Source organism: Ceratotherium simum, chromosome 11, assembly GCF_057802395.1.
Source record: "Ceratotherium simum simum isolate JZ-2026a chromosome 11, ASM5780239v1, whole genome shotgun sequence".
Lineage (NCBI taxonomy): Eukaryota > Metazoa > Chordata > Mammalia > Perissodactyla > Rhinocerotidae > Ceratotherium > Ceratotherium simum.
In genome coordinates this window covers 62,052,950-62,068,275 of record NC_141910.1, presented here as the reverse complement: position 1 = coordinate 62,068,275, position 15,326 = coordinate 62,052,950, and the positions used below count along the sequence as shown (strand labels likewise).

The window sequence follows — 15,326 nt, the reverse complement described above, 5'->3', positions numbered from 1 at the left end:
ACACACACACACACAAAAAAAACCCTCTCAGAACTAATAAATGAATTCAGCAAAGTTGTAGGATATAAAATAAACTTACAAAAATCAACTGCATTTCTATATACTAAAAATGAGCAAACAGAAAAGGATATAAAGAAAATTTCATTTACAGTAACATCAAAAAGAACAAAATACTTAAGAATAAACTTAACCAAAGAGGCAAAAAACTTGTAAAGTGAAAACTACAAAATGTTGCTAAAAGAAATTAAAGACACAAGTAAATGGAAAGACATCCGCTGTTCATGGATTGGAAAACTTAATATCGTTAAAATGTCAATATTACCCAAAGTGATCTATAGATTCAATGCAATCTCTATCAAAATCTCAATGACATTTTTGAAGAAATAGAAAAAAGTCCACCTAAAATTCATATGAAATCTCAAGGAACCTCAAATAGTCAAAATAACCTTGAAAAAGAAGAACAAATTTGGTGGTCTCACATTTCTTGATTTTAACACTTACTACAAATCCACAGTAACAAAAACAATGTTGTAGTGGCATAATGACAGACACATGGAATAGAATAGAGAGCCCAGAAATAAACCCTCACATATATGGTCAAATGATTTTCAACAAATGATCCAAGACCATTCAATGGGGAAAGGACATTTCTTTTCAACAAATAGCATTGGGAAAACTGGACAGCCACATGGGAAAGGATGAAGGTGGATCCTTACCTTACACTATATACAAAAAATAACTCAGGGGCCGGCCCGGTGGCACGGCAGTTAAGTGCATGTGCTCCGCTTCGGTGGCCCTGGCTTCGCAGGTTCGGATCCCAGGAGCGCATTGACACACCACTTATCAAGCCATGTTGTGGAGGATCACATATAAAGTAGAGGAAGATGGGCACGGATGTTAGCCCAGGGCAGGTCTTCCTCAGCAGAAGAGAGGAGGATTGTCATCGGATGTTAGCTCAGGGCTGATCTTCCTTGCAATAAAATAAAATAAAATAAAATAACTCAAAATGGATTAAAAACCTAAACATACAGCTAAAACTATAAAATTCTTAGAAGAAAACACAGGAAAGTCTTCATAATATTGGATTTGACAATGATTTCTTGGTCAAGACACCAAAAGCCTAAGCAACAAAAGAAAAATAGATTTTGTTGGACTTCATCAAAACAAGAACTTTTGTGCATCTAAGGACACTAACAACAGAGTAAAATGGCAACCCACAGAATGGGAGAAAATATTTGCGAATCACATATCTGATAAAGGATTGATACTCCAAATATATAAAGAACTCCTACAACACAATAACAAAAAAATAAAATAACTTGATTTAAAAATGGGTAAAGAACTTGAATATATATTTTTCCTAATAATGTATATAAATGGCCAATAAGCACATGAAAAGATTTGCAACGTCACTTGTCATTAGAGAAATGCAAATCAAAACCACAATGATATACTCCATACCCATTAATTGGCTATTATCAAACAAACAATAAAACAGAAAATAACTGTTGGCAAGGATGTAGAGAAATTGGAACCCTTGTATATTGCTGGTGTGAATGTAAAATTGTATAACTACTATGGAAAATACTATGGTGATTCCTCAAAAAATTAAACATGGAATTACAATGTGATCCAGCAATTCCACTTCTGAGTATATACCCCAAAAAAGTGAAAACAGGGACTTGAATAGGTATTTGTACACCCACGGTCATAGCAGCATTATTCACAGTAGCCAAAAGGTGGAAGCAACTCAATTGTCCATCAACAGATGAATAAATAAACAAAGTGTTTATATAATGGAATATTATTCAGCTTTAAAAAGGGAGGAAATTTCAATACATGGTCTAACATGGACAAACCTTGAAAACATTATGCTATGTAAAATAAGCCAGTCACAAAAGGACAAATATACATGATTCCTATTATATAAGGTTCCCAGAGTAGTCAAACTCATAGAGACAGAAAGCAAAAAGATTGTTGTCAAGGACTAAGAAGAGGGGGAACAGGGAGTTAGTGTTTCATGGGAACAGAATTTCAATTGAGGAAGACGGAAAAGTTCTGGAGATGGATGGGGGTGATGATTTCAGAACACTGTGAATGTACATATGCCACGGAACTATACACTTAAAATGGTTGAAACAGTAAATTTTATTTTATGTATATTTTACCACAATAAAAAAAGTTACAAAAAATATGGGATGCAGTAAAAATAGTACTTAAAAAGAAATTTATAACATTAAATGTGGATATTTTAAAAAAGAATAAAATTCTCAAATTAATGACTTAAGCTTCCACCTTAATCTAAAAAATAAAAGAAAACTGAAACCAAAGGTCACAGAACACAAGAGATAATAAGGATAAGACAGGAAAATCAATTAAATAGGAAACATAAAATCTAAAAAGAAAATTTAATATAATCCAAAGATGGCATATTTAAAGAATTAATTAATTGAAAAATTGGCAATACTAGGAATGAGAAGAGTGATATTACAACAGACCCTATGAAAATTAAAGTAAAAATAAGGGAATATTTTGAATAAGTTCATGACAATAAATTTCGCAACTTAGATCAAATAGACAAATCTGTGAAAAGCACAAACTATGAAAGCTCATTCAACAAGAAATAAACAAGAATAGCTTTATATCTATTTCTTAAATCAATTTGTAGTTATAAACACTTCCACAAAGAAAAGATCAGTCCCAGATTTCATTGGTGAATTTTGCCAAACATTTTAAAAAATATAATGCCAATTCTATACAAAATCTTTTTTAAAAATAGAAGAGAAGGGAGTGCTTCTCAAGTCACTCTGAGTATTATACTGATTGAAAAGAAAAAGGCAAAGACAATAGAAAAAAAAAAAAGAGAGAAGAAAGTCCATTCCAATGTTCCTCATGAACATTGACACAAAAATCCTTAGCAAAATGTTAGCAAATTGAATCTGATATATAAAAAAGATATACATAATGACCAAATGGGTTTTATCCCAGGAATACAATGCTGGCTTAGCATTCAAAAATCAACGTAACTTACAATTAATAGACTGAAGGAGAAAAAAATTCATGACAATTGTTATGGATGCAAATAGAAAGCAATGACAAAATTCAACATCCATTCATAAGAAAAACTCTCAGCAAACTAAGAATAGAAGGAAACTTCCTCAATCTAATGAAAGACATCTACACGAAACCTAAACCTGTCATCATTACCGATGATAAAATAGTGAACGCTTTTCATCCTAAAATCAGGAAGAAGGCAAGGATGACTATTCTTACCAAATTTATTCTAGATTGAATTGGAGGATAAAGAGGCCACAAGTAGACACATTTAGTAGATAATTCTAGCTGAGCTGTTTGCCAGCATCAACTGCCAGCCATGTGAGTGATTTGTCTTGTATGTCTAGCCCAGTTGAACCTTCAGATGACTCGTCTCAGCCACCATCTGCCTGCAACCTCATGAGCACCTCCAAGTAAGAATCACCCAGCTGAACCAAGTCTATTCACAGAAATGCAAGACAAATTAAAACAAAACAAAATTGCTGTTTTAAGCCTCTAAATTTTGAGGTAGTTTGCAACCCAGTGGTTGACAACTGAAATAAAAACAATTTACAATAGCATCAAAAAACAAACTAAACAATATTACTTAGGAATAAATTTAATGAAACTCCCAACGTACTACTGAGAAATTGAAGAAGCATGAACACACTGCAGCTTTCTTGGCTGTAAGAATCCAGCAACTGTTAATAAATGCAGCCTCTCTCAGCCATGTTCCCAATAGGTGAGCCAATCCGTGTGCTCACTGTCTCTGGGGACCTTTGCAACTAACAGATTATTCTTTCTAAAGCCAGCGTCTGGAACAACAGTCTGTCCCCGTTTTCCTGCCCAAGGAAAGATTCTCCGAAGATAAAGGTGGGGAGATTTACAATCTTTCTTCCCTCTAAGGAAATCAAACAAGAATCTAGAGTTTTGTCTAAACTATAGAAAGACCATATTTTAAAGAAATCCATGCCCCTTAACGAAACGCATTCTATTCCCTGATCTGAATGCAGATCCTTGGAGCTTAATCTACCAGGAACATAACACTGCACTGAGGCTGACTCGTGTCAGTGCCGTGCGAGGGGTGGCAGGAAATGCCATCAGCCACCAGTAAGCCAGAAATGCTACCTGCTGCATGTGGTATGTTAGACACACTGCCACTTCCAAATGTATCACTGTTTGAAAATACCACGGTTTTTCAGTACTTATTCTGTGCCAGAACCATTGGTATATATCTTATTTAACTCCTTAAAGGAAGCTTTTTTTTTTCAATTCCAAAGTTGCAGAGGTTCCCAACCATACTAAGAAGGTATTTTTAGCTCCATTTTTCATGTAGAAAAACTGATTCATAGAATCTGGGACCTATGTTCTATCTGAATTTGAAGTCCTTGCTCGTTTCACTGCCACTTTGCCTTTGCTTGCCATTATCCCTGTTTGCTTACTTATCTGTGTCCGCATTATAGTGTGAGATCATCGAGTACAAAGACTATGCCTTATTAATTTTTATATCCCTGGGAAATAGCATAGTGCTTAGCTCTTATCATTATTCACAAAACGTCACCTAAATTTTTGGATTAGAAGTTATATCATCATATATTACGCTAAGCATTATCTCCCTCAACCAGACTGTAAGGTCCTGGAAGGTGGGGTTCACATTTTACTCGCCTTTGCGTTCTCAGCGTCTAGCACAATGACTGTCACACAGTAAATGTTTCACAATGGTATAAATGACAGACACAAGCCCACCCAATTGCCCTGGCCTTCACTAATTGGCAGTAGAATTCCCAGAAGAGCTATAGAAAGCAGTAGGAGTATTAATGAAATAAGACTCTGTGCATAATTTAGTAATTAACATTGTCTACATTTGCATTTATTTACATAATGCTTCTTAGCTTATGAAATGCTTCCACATCCATTCTCTAACATGATCTTCACAATATTCTTGTGAGATACATAAAGCAAGTGTTATTGGCATTTTACAGAAGAGAGTCTGCCTTGCCCAAAGATACAAGACCAGGAAGTGGTGACATTGGAAATAATACTTAGATTTCCTGTCTTCCTGCATAGACCTTTTCCTAGTGGATCACCTTTTGACCAAGATGAATAACTGAACATTCACTTCAGAAGCCAATCATCTACAGCTGTGGGCCTGTGTCAAGTTTCTTAAAATTTTTGAACTTCAATGTCCTCATTTCTAAAATTGTAATAGTTAACCTACCTCCCCCAACATGAGTCATATTTATTAAAATATTTAGTATTGAGATTAATGTGTATTAATATAATTTAATAATAGAATAATAGAAATAAATTGTGTTTCTAGAATAATATTAATATTTATTACAAGAGTCATATTTATCATTTTTATTAAAAATAAAAGTACAAGGAAGATACAATACTGACTGGATACAATGTGAAAGTATTACAATTCTGAGGAAGAAATGAGAACTCTTCCAAAAAGAAGCAGAGAGATTTGATAAGTGATGTCTTTCCTAAATTTTGCTCCTTGTTTCCTTCCTGAGCCTGGGAGTCCAGTGGGGTCGAGCATCTGCTACCCCCAAGCAGCCCTTATCAATCATTTAGGGAGCCTCCAGCATCAGGCCTGGCTGGCTCTCTCTGCCCTGCAGTCCAGGACTTGAAATGCGTTGCTGGTGATTTAATCTAGCTCTTCACTACCACATTAAGGATGCCTTTTGGTAAGTATGCAGATTTATGTAAACTATCTCATAAATCCCAAAAGGGGAGCTGCCTTAGACAGCTCTTCACTGAGCTTCCCAACTGCCAGATGAAAAGTCACATTCATTTCCTGGCTAATGACCAGTGTGACCTCTGGATTAACAGTATACTGCCTTAAGATGCTATAGATAAGCGTCAAAGGGTTTTTCTAGCCCAAGTCTAGTTCTGAACAAAATTTTAATAACCTTCTAGGGTTTCCAGGGCAGTCAAATCTAATTTGCAAGAACATGTGAAGTCAACAGGCTTACAAAAATGTCAGAAATTCCTTGTTGAGGACAAATGCATATGAGTCAAGTGGTGAGTCTGAGTCCACTCAGACTTCCCACTGCCTCCAACATAAATCCTCAACTCCAGCAAACAGCACTACGCACTGACTTCCAGCATCCTCTCTACTTCCCTGTGCCTGTGATTATACTCACTCAGACCACATGTCTAGAATGCCTTTTCAGGTCATCTCCAACCATAAAAGTAATGGCTGCCATTTTTTATTATCTAACGGGGTGCATCTATTGCCACACTTAAGTCACTGAAGGAATTGTGGTCTCCATTTAGTAGATGAGGAACCAAAGGCTCCACGAAGTTAAGCAATGTATTCAAAATACACAACTAGTGATAGAACCAGGATTTAAACTCTGTTTAACTCAAATTCATGCTCTTCACATACTACTGCTTCTCTCAAGACCAGCACAAAGCCCACATCCTCCAGGAAGTTTTCTTCCCTCCAAAAGTCTTGGTTGAGTATATAACTCTGAATGACCTTACATCTCTTTCTTCCCCACTCATTGACTACTCAGCACACTTTGCCTAGTGACGACTCTTGATCTCTAATGCTATCTTCCACTAAACCATGAAATTCTTGAGGGCGGAATGTCCTCATATATCTCTGGTACATCTTACCCAACTTCCACTATGTTTTTTATCCCATCAAAATAAAATTTTTTGGTGAAGACAAACATCCACTTGTATGTCCCATTGATCTTTGCAAACCTTTAGATGTTTTGAATAGTGTTACGTATACAGTAGACTTGGAAGGGCAGCAATGAAAGAATTAGGAAAGATCATCAAGTGTAAGGACATGTCATTAGAGACTAAGGCCAAATTATCCACACCCTTGTATTCCCCATTACTATGTGTGGGCGTGAAAGCTGGACAGGGAAGAAGCCTGACAGGAAAAAAAAAATTGATTCATTTGAAATATGGTGTTGGAGGAGAGCTCTACAGATGCCCTAGATGGTCAGGAAGGTGAACAAATGGGTCCTAGAGCAAATTAAGCCTGAACTATCGCTGTAGGTAAAAATGATAAAATTGAAGCTGTCCTACATTGGGCACATCATGAGAAGGCAGGATTCTTTAGAAAAGACAACAATTCTGGGATAAAGTAGAATGTAGCAGGAAAAGAGGAAGACCAAATATGAGACAGATTGACTCTATAAAGGAAGCCATAGGCATGAGTCTACAGAAGTTGAGCAAGGCTGTTGAGGACACGACACTGTGGACGTCACTCATTCATAGGGTTGCCAGGAGTCAGAGCCGACTTGACGGCATGTAACAACAACATAGTAGACATCTAAAAACTGGATGTTGACATGGATATAAATTGGATTTAGACTAAATATCCATTTGAAATATGAAGAAACTAGGAGGCAAAGAGGTTAAAAGCCCAAATTCTCACAAAAATTTTCAGACAGAGCTAGGTCTCTTGATTCACTGACCAGTGGATTTTTCCCACACTACACCTGGAGTGACAATTTAATTTATTACCCAAACTGGGACATTTTTAAGAGTCAAAGGAAATAGTATTTAAAATTATTCCAGGACAATAGGCGTAAACCAAGATGTATCATCCCTTAATTAGTTTTTGCTGCCTGGCAATATGGCTGCCTGACAATGGCAATGACGGCTGTACGTGTTTATATATAATGTGCCAAGTGCTGCTCTGAAATTATAAATATTACCTATGATATAGACATAGATATAAATATCCATATAAAATAACGACTTGCTTAACCTTCATAAACAAGTACTATTATTATGCCATTGTACAGATGAGGAAATTGAGGCATAGAGTAAACAAGCAACTTGCCTAAGGTCATACTTCTAACAAATGTTGGAGCTAAGATTTGAAGCCCGATAGTCTGGCTCAAAAGCCCATGCTCTTAACTACCACAAAATAGAAAGCAGAGACTCAATAATGTTTGGTGACTATTTATTCCTAGCTAAGAGCCTTTCCCTTAGTCAAGGTGCCATTACTGTAGCATAGTAGAAAGAGACCAGGGTCAGGAAGCAAAAGAAATGGGGTCCAGTGTCCACCCACTCTCTGAGTCACTGGGTTACTCTCCTCCTCTGGACCTCAGTTTTCCATCTTTAAAGATGTTAGACTATTTTATCTAGAAGTCTACTAGCATGAGAGACTCCAGTAATGGGACTGGTGGATATATATGGTTTTACTTCAGGTTTTACCATGGCCTAGCTCTTGATAGTACCAAAGGAGAGAACTCACCTTGGTCTGACAATCTTCCTTGGGACAATTCTCCTTGACTTCTGATGGCCTTGATGAAAATAGGCCAGCTTACAACAGTCTGTGAAATTGGTACAGCATCTCCAACTTCAAACGAGAAAGGAGAAACTCAGGAAGGCTAAGTGATTTACCCAAAGCCACACTGTTAGTACATGGGAGACCTGGGATTGGGACCCCGTCTATCTAACTCCAAAGCTGTGATCATTGTACCAGAGCAATCTGGCACTGAAATATCACCTCAATTAGCAAACTAACCTTGTCTTTCCAGCATTCTCAGCTTCATGATTAAATAGCTCTGTGGCTCAAAAGTATTAGCATCCAGAAAGGAAAAGAAGTATTGTTTAGGAGGCAAAGCAAGAAAAGAATTCCATTCAATTCAACCAACTTTACTTCCTGTACCATTCTTATTGCTCACATATACTTAGAAACTAGATATAATCAAGGTGTTTACGAAGACACCACAAAAGTATACTGTTGAATTTCTGAAGCTCTCTGGTTGCCAGGGAAACAATCTCTTACTTAGATGGAAGCTTCTTGAAGAGTGGGACATGACTCAGAGATACCAAGAATTGGAGTCTTTATAGGGAAACCATCTCTGTGAAGCATGCAGGGACACCACCATACACTTCTCCCACTTGAGTTTCCCAAAGGCCTTCTCCATCTCCCAACCATTCTTGCTGCACTAATGCTGGGGTATGGGCCCTTCCACTGCTATTCAGTTGGCTGAGGACCATGGGTCCCAGGCCAGTCTAGTTCCTTTAGGAATTTCCCTCGCTTGGTGATAGGCACCAAAACCAGCAAAAAAGGGGCACTTTGGAGGATAAGCAGGGACTTCAGGTATAGATCCTGAACCACCTCTCAGGGCCTGTCTTAGAACTTGCTCCATTCCTGACCTCCTCTGCTGCTGGCTTCTCACTCCAGTTTCTGTTTATGTCCCAATTCCCTTTCTGCTCTGACCCGCAACATCTGATCCACTCCCGATGTATCTGTCTTCTCTCACCCTGGAATGGGAGAAGCTTTGGGATTCTGTAAGCGAACCTTTCAAGAGGCAGTCTTCTCCCAGCCTCTGCTTGTATTCCAGCCCTCAGAAACTTCTCTCCTGTGGTCTAGCCTTTCAGGTAACCCCTGCCTTTTCACTAGTAGCCAGGAAGCCTACTTCCAGGGGGCACAGCCAGCTGATAGAAAGGATCTTAATAGTCACTACTCCAGCTTTCAGACTGATGACATCCTCCCCTGTGTGCCATTTCAATAAGTGGGCAGCCAGCTCTTGCTGGGTAAACCCCTGCCCAGGTGCTCCCTGTCAACCAGCACTGGACAGCTCCAATTGTCAGAGTGTCTCCTCCTTTGTCCTGGTCCTGCCTTCTAGGCTACACAAAGTCGGACCCCCTCTCTGGCCCAGAAAGTTCCTTCAGAGGGGTGCAGGCCACTCTCAAGTTCCCCGCCCCAAGTCCTCTCCTCAGCAGTTCCCCACATGACCACACACCATTCCTTTCAGGAATGTACAGATGATGCCCTACTCTTTCACTGTGACTTTCGCTACTTGAAGGGAATGGACACAGAACAGTCATAGGACAACACGGGAACTTCAGGTCCCATTCCTCCTGAGGTTTTGTACAGATATCCTCACTGACACACTTCCTACAAGCCCTCAAGTCCTGACTTGTGTTTTCAGGCGTCCTTGTCCCTCCTTTTCCTCAGTCTGAGTGCTACCTATTTTGGACATCCCATTCCTTTCCATGCTCATATTTCTACTTCCCACAAGGAAGCAGTATCTTGTCCTATCTCCCTCCCCTCTCTAACAATGTCCTCTCAGATTCATATAACACTTACTGAGTACTTACAGTATTATCAGTTCTTTCTGGCTTCACTAGGATTTCCTGGATTAGATACTCCCAACTCTTCCATCAGACACCCACTGGTGAACATCGCCTTGGTGGAAAGACAATCCCTTTCCTTCTCAGCTATAAGAGTATCTGCTCAAATCTATGCCTTTAAACCAGGACGACTACCCCAAACCCCATGGACTGCTCCATGGCAGCCAATAAAAATAGCTGTAAACATTCCAAGCCCACTGATGACAAATGTCTCTGAGTTCTTTCTTCACTTTTCTCCTTCTTTCTCGCCCCGGGACTATTATTCTTCCCCTTGACTCCCAGCATCCAAAATCTGTCCCATACTAGTCACTCCTTGGAATGAAGCCCAGATTTGCTGGCACTCTTCTTGGCATTATTCCTCTGACAAGGGGTGTGTTCACCCTCCTCATGGTGTTAGGTCACTGGCCCAGTTTGAACTGAGCAGGCACCAGTGCACACCCTATGCACTGCATCAAGTGTTGAACACACTGCTAGACATGTTAGACCCATTTTAGCTGTAACATCAAAAAAAAAGAGCTTATTCAGGCTGAAAAAATTGTTTACTTTTGCCTCCTATAAACTGTTGAATTGCGGTGATTGTATGCTGGGTTAAAATTTTAAAGTTGCTAACTGAGCCTTAAGTGTACAGTATATTGTACAGTATAAAACAAGACGATCTTAAAGAAAAAGAGCTTATCTGGGCGTTACAAGTGGTTGCTCCTGCAAGGCTTCTTTCGGTCAGTGGGAGCTTCTAGCCATCATTCCATGCTGATGCTCTTGTCTGTTTTCCAGACAGACAAGCTGATTTCCAAAGCCTAACACAGAGGCAAAGTACCCACTATACAGCCAGAATCACTAACCTCCGTCATGGTCAGCCTCAAAGGAGCTTCTGTGGATGCTGCAGCTGGCTCTCCAGCACACAGGCCAAAAGGACTGATAACCACTTAATGAAACCTCAGCCTGGCCAAATGTGAAGTCATTTCATTCACTATGCATAGATTAGTTACGCCTAATGAAATTCTCACCAGAAACTTTCATTTTCATTTTCAGAGATAATGATCACCTGACTGCAAAAAAAAATTACAGCATTTTAAACTGTACTCTAATAATAGTTTATGCATCCATTGCACAGAAGAGGAATTAGACATAGACTGTGTTTGATGGAATTAGAATCTAATCATAAGCCCCTATTCCAAAATATCCAGCTGACAACCCAGATGGGAGAGTAAAAGTCTGTGGAAGGACAAAAATGAAAGCAGAGCCTTAATGTCTCAAGTAGGGTTTTATCCTTAGAAAGCACATGTTACAATTTTTAGTCACCAATGGAATGTTGACTTGTCAAAAAGAAAAACATAAATATGTATTGAATTAACTAAAACCGGAGCCATCTTAGCTACATATCAGTCTTTTCGCCAGGAGAGCACAGACTAAAGGGCAAACGCCCTCACCAGGCATGAAGGCTCAACCATCGAGCTTTGAGTTCTTGTCCCTTTCCCACCTCGCCCTTTCACTCCTCAGGTTGCCCCTGTTCTGAGCGCTTCATCATTCTTCAAACATGACTGAACCTGTTCTAATGTCTGGGCCTGGACCCTCCCATCCTACATGCAAAGCCTCTCATCTTTGCCCTTCCCAACTCTTCCAGTTTGTAAATTCCTAACTGAAATCTTTCCTCCCTCAAGAAGCCTTCCTAAATAAATTCAGCCCCCAAACTTCTTCCCCTGTTCACTCATAGCATATACAGCCTGTCCCAGTAAATTAGATATAAAACTAACTCTTCCTTAGCACATTATGTTAGATTGTTGTCTCATTTAACTCCTGAATCTCCTAATTTAAGATTGATCTCACTCACTTTCAAAGACTCAAGCAACCACTTCACACCCATTAGGGTGGCTACCACTGGGAAAACAGAAAATAACAAGTGTTGGTGAGGATGTGGAGAATTGGAACTGTTGTGCACTGCTGGTGGGAATAGAAAACAGTACAGCCGCTGTGGTAAACAGTATGTTGGTTCCTCAAATAATTAAAAATAGAATTACCATATAATCTAGCAATTCCATCTCCAGGTATATACCCAAAAGAAGTGAAAGAAGGGTCTCGAAGAGATAGTTGTACATCTATGTTCATGGCAATATTATTCACAATAGTTAAAATGTGGAAGCAACCCAAGTGTCCACCAGTGGATGAATGGATAAGCAAAATGTAGCATAAACATACAATGGAATATTATTTAGCTTTAAAATGGAAGGAAGGGGCTGGCCCCGTGGCTTAGCGGTGAAGTGCGTGCGCTCCGCTACTGGCGGCCCGGGTTCGGATCCCAGGCAAGCACCAACGCACTGCTTCTCCGGCCATGCTGAGGCCACGACCCACATACAGCAACCAGAAGGATGTGCAACTATGACATACAACTATCTACTGGGGCTTTGGGGGAAAAAAAGGAGGAGGATTGGAGATAGATGTTAGCTCAGAGCCAGTCTTCCTCAGCAAAAAGAGGAGGGTTAGCATGGGTGTTAGCTCAGGGCTGATCTTCCTCACAAAAAAAAAAAAAAATGGAATGAAATTCTGATGCATGCTACATGACACATGACACATGCTAAGTGAAATAAGCCTGTCACAAAAAGATAAATACTGCTTGATTCCACTTGTATGAGGTACTTAGAATAATCAAATTTATAGAGACAAAAGTAGAATAGTAGTTTCTGGGGGCTAGAGGAGGTGAGAACAGGGAGTTATTGGTTAATGGGTCCAGAGTCTCAGTTTTGCACTATGAAAAGACTTCCGGAGCTGGATGGCAGTGATGGCTGCACAACAACGTGAATGTACGTAATGCCACTGAACTCTACACTTAAAAATGGTTAAGATGACAAATTGTATGTTATGTGTACTTTACTACCACCACAACAAAATCAGACAGAAGAAGAAAAACTGACATTCTTAATGTCTCCTGTGCTAAAAGGATTTCCACAGACTATCTTTTTTAATCTTTGTAACAACTTTGCTTTTAACCCCATTTTTCAGATGAGCAAATGAAGCCAAGGCTGAGAAGGCCAGTAATTTTTCCTAGGTTTTTTAACTAGTAGGAAATGCAGATTTGAAGATAGGCCTCTCTGGCCTAGGACCACTGCTCACATGTTACTCTTCAACATTTCTCCTTCATTATACATATGCCCCACCTCTTCACATATAGCTTAATCCCCTGGAGATAAGAGAATGTGCCTTAAATGGTGGTGCGTCCTCATTAGCCAAACCTAAAATAGGTGCTTCTTAAATGTTTACTGAACTGCTTTTCTTCCTTGCTTACTTAGATAGTGAATGACCCAGAACTGGAGGGTGCTTTAGTATCATTTTTACCTGAGATTACTGGGCCTGACTCAAGACAGAGCTGTGATCAGCCATCTGCCAGGCTGTGCCCTTCTCCACTGCAATCCATGATCTGACAAAATGAAAGAATCTATTTCAGGATTCCCCACATCCGCTGTGGTTCTGAGTAATGCCTGAGACTTGTTATCTAGCAATTAAGCCAGAAAAGATGGGAAATTGTATTTACATTTTCCACACTGTTGAGCTTTCTATACCTAACCTTGAATACTTAATACTATGCTGGGTTATGATTCACTGGGGAGCAATGGTTTTATTTATAAAAAAAGGAAACAAAGCTTAACTCTCAGTATGATGGCTATCTTTAGAGAGAAAAGAGAGTAGAACATATATTTTAAAATTATCAGTGATGAAAATGTAAAATAAACTACTTCCTGTACTGAAAGTGAGACTTTTCAGATCTTTCTTCTTTTTCTTCCTGACCTTCACTAAAATAATAACAATGATGCTAATTTCTCATTCTCATTTGACTTGTTATCCACCTGGAAAGCTTTTACTCTAATAGCTACATGCCGGTAGTCTAGCCCTCCCTCAGTGTTCAGCTCCACACCTTCTTCCGTGAAGACTTCTCCAACCAGCTCTCCATCTCTCTTCTTTCCTGCACTCACCTCCTGCCATTTAACTTGTCCAGTAATCTACTCACTACCCATAAGATTTTAATTTTCTAATGCTATTCATCCACACCTCATATCTTCCCTCTAAACTGGCTACTACTTCAGAATTAGAGATTTTATTTTTCTGGACCATTGACCAAGATATTGTAGTCACTCCGTAAGTATGTTTTGTTGACATATATTTCACATATTGTGTTTATTATATTTCACTTACGTATATATATAGAACACAGAGTTTAAATATATCCAATTTCCTTTAGAACATAGGGCAGAAGAATGTCTACAGTTATTGCCAGTTAATATAGTTTTCAAATAGCTGCCAGTTTTACTTGGGAAACTATTTATGATGAAATGTCCTCTTATGCATTTATATCAGTGGACCCAGAAAAACCCAGAACAGGCACAGACAAAGGTGAACAGGATGTGGTGGTTCCTGGAAATGCTGGTGAATTCCATTTTTAAGGCTTTTCTAATGCTACGGGCATGTACTCTGAGGGCATGTGGCTACCTGGTTAAATATTAACTCTCCACAGGCTAGCAGATGAGAGTGATGTTTAATCTCAGTGCTTTACTTCCCAGCCATCTTCTAGACAACAAAAAATTAAATTCTGATTCTAGTGGAGGTCTTCTTAACCTAGCTCCACTTTAGAATCATCTAGAGTGATTTGAAAATACACAAGTTCCCAGGCCTCCAGAGATTTGGATTCAATTGGGTCTGGGTATCACTATCTGTTAAAAGCTCCGAAGGTGATTTCAATGTGCAACCAGAATTGAGGACCACTGACATAGTGTTTGATTTATTGATTCCTCACTCCGCGCCTGCCCTAAGTGCCAAAAAATTAAAAGTAACAATCTAGCCTCCATGCTGCCTCAGAAAAATAGGAATTCATTAGGTTTTAACAGAAAGGGTACAGTGGTAAAAGATATGGTACAGAATGGGCAAATGCCCAGTGACATTTCTGGAAGTCTGGGTACCTTAGGTCTTAGGCGCTTCTTCCTCTACACAGAGCTACACTGTGGCTGCTAGGATCAATACCTGTGATTTCAGAAATCAACCAGGAAAGATTTCTCTGTTAGGAGGATGGTGGTCCTTACCATCCTTACCAGCAAAATGGCACCAACACATCACTAGGGATTTCAGTTTCTTTGATTCTGAGAGATGGGATGTTGAAGCCATGTGAAACTCGTACTTGTCAAAAG

General features: G+C 39.2%; 1 long non-coding RNA gene across 1 annotated transcript in view; it reads right to left on the bottom strand.

Moving 5' to 3' along the window:
- Positions 1-15,326, bottom strand: part of LOC147916021 (uncharacterized) — a 132,435-nt gene that overhangs the window by 33,011 nt on the left and 84,098 nt on the right. The window contains exon 2 of the long non-coding RNA XR_015553590.1: positions 717-970. This is a non-coding gene — a long non-coding RNA (uncharacterized LOC147916021). The remainder of the gene's footprint in view (positions 1-716; positions 971-15,326) is intronic.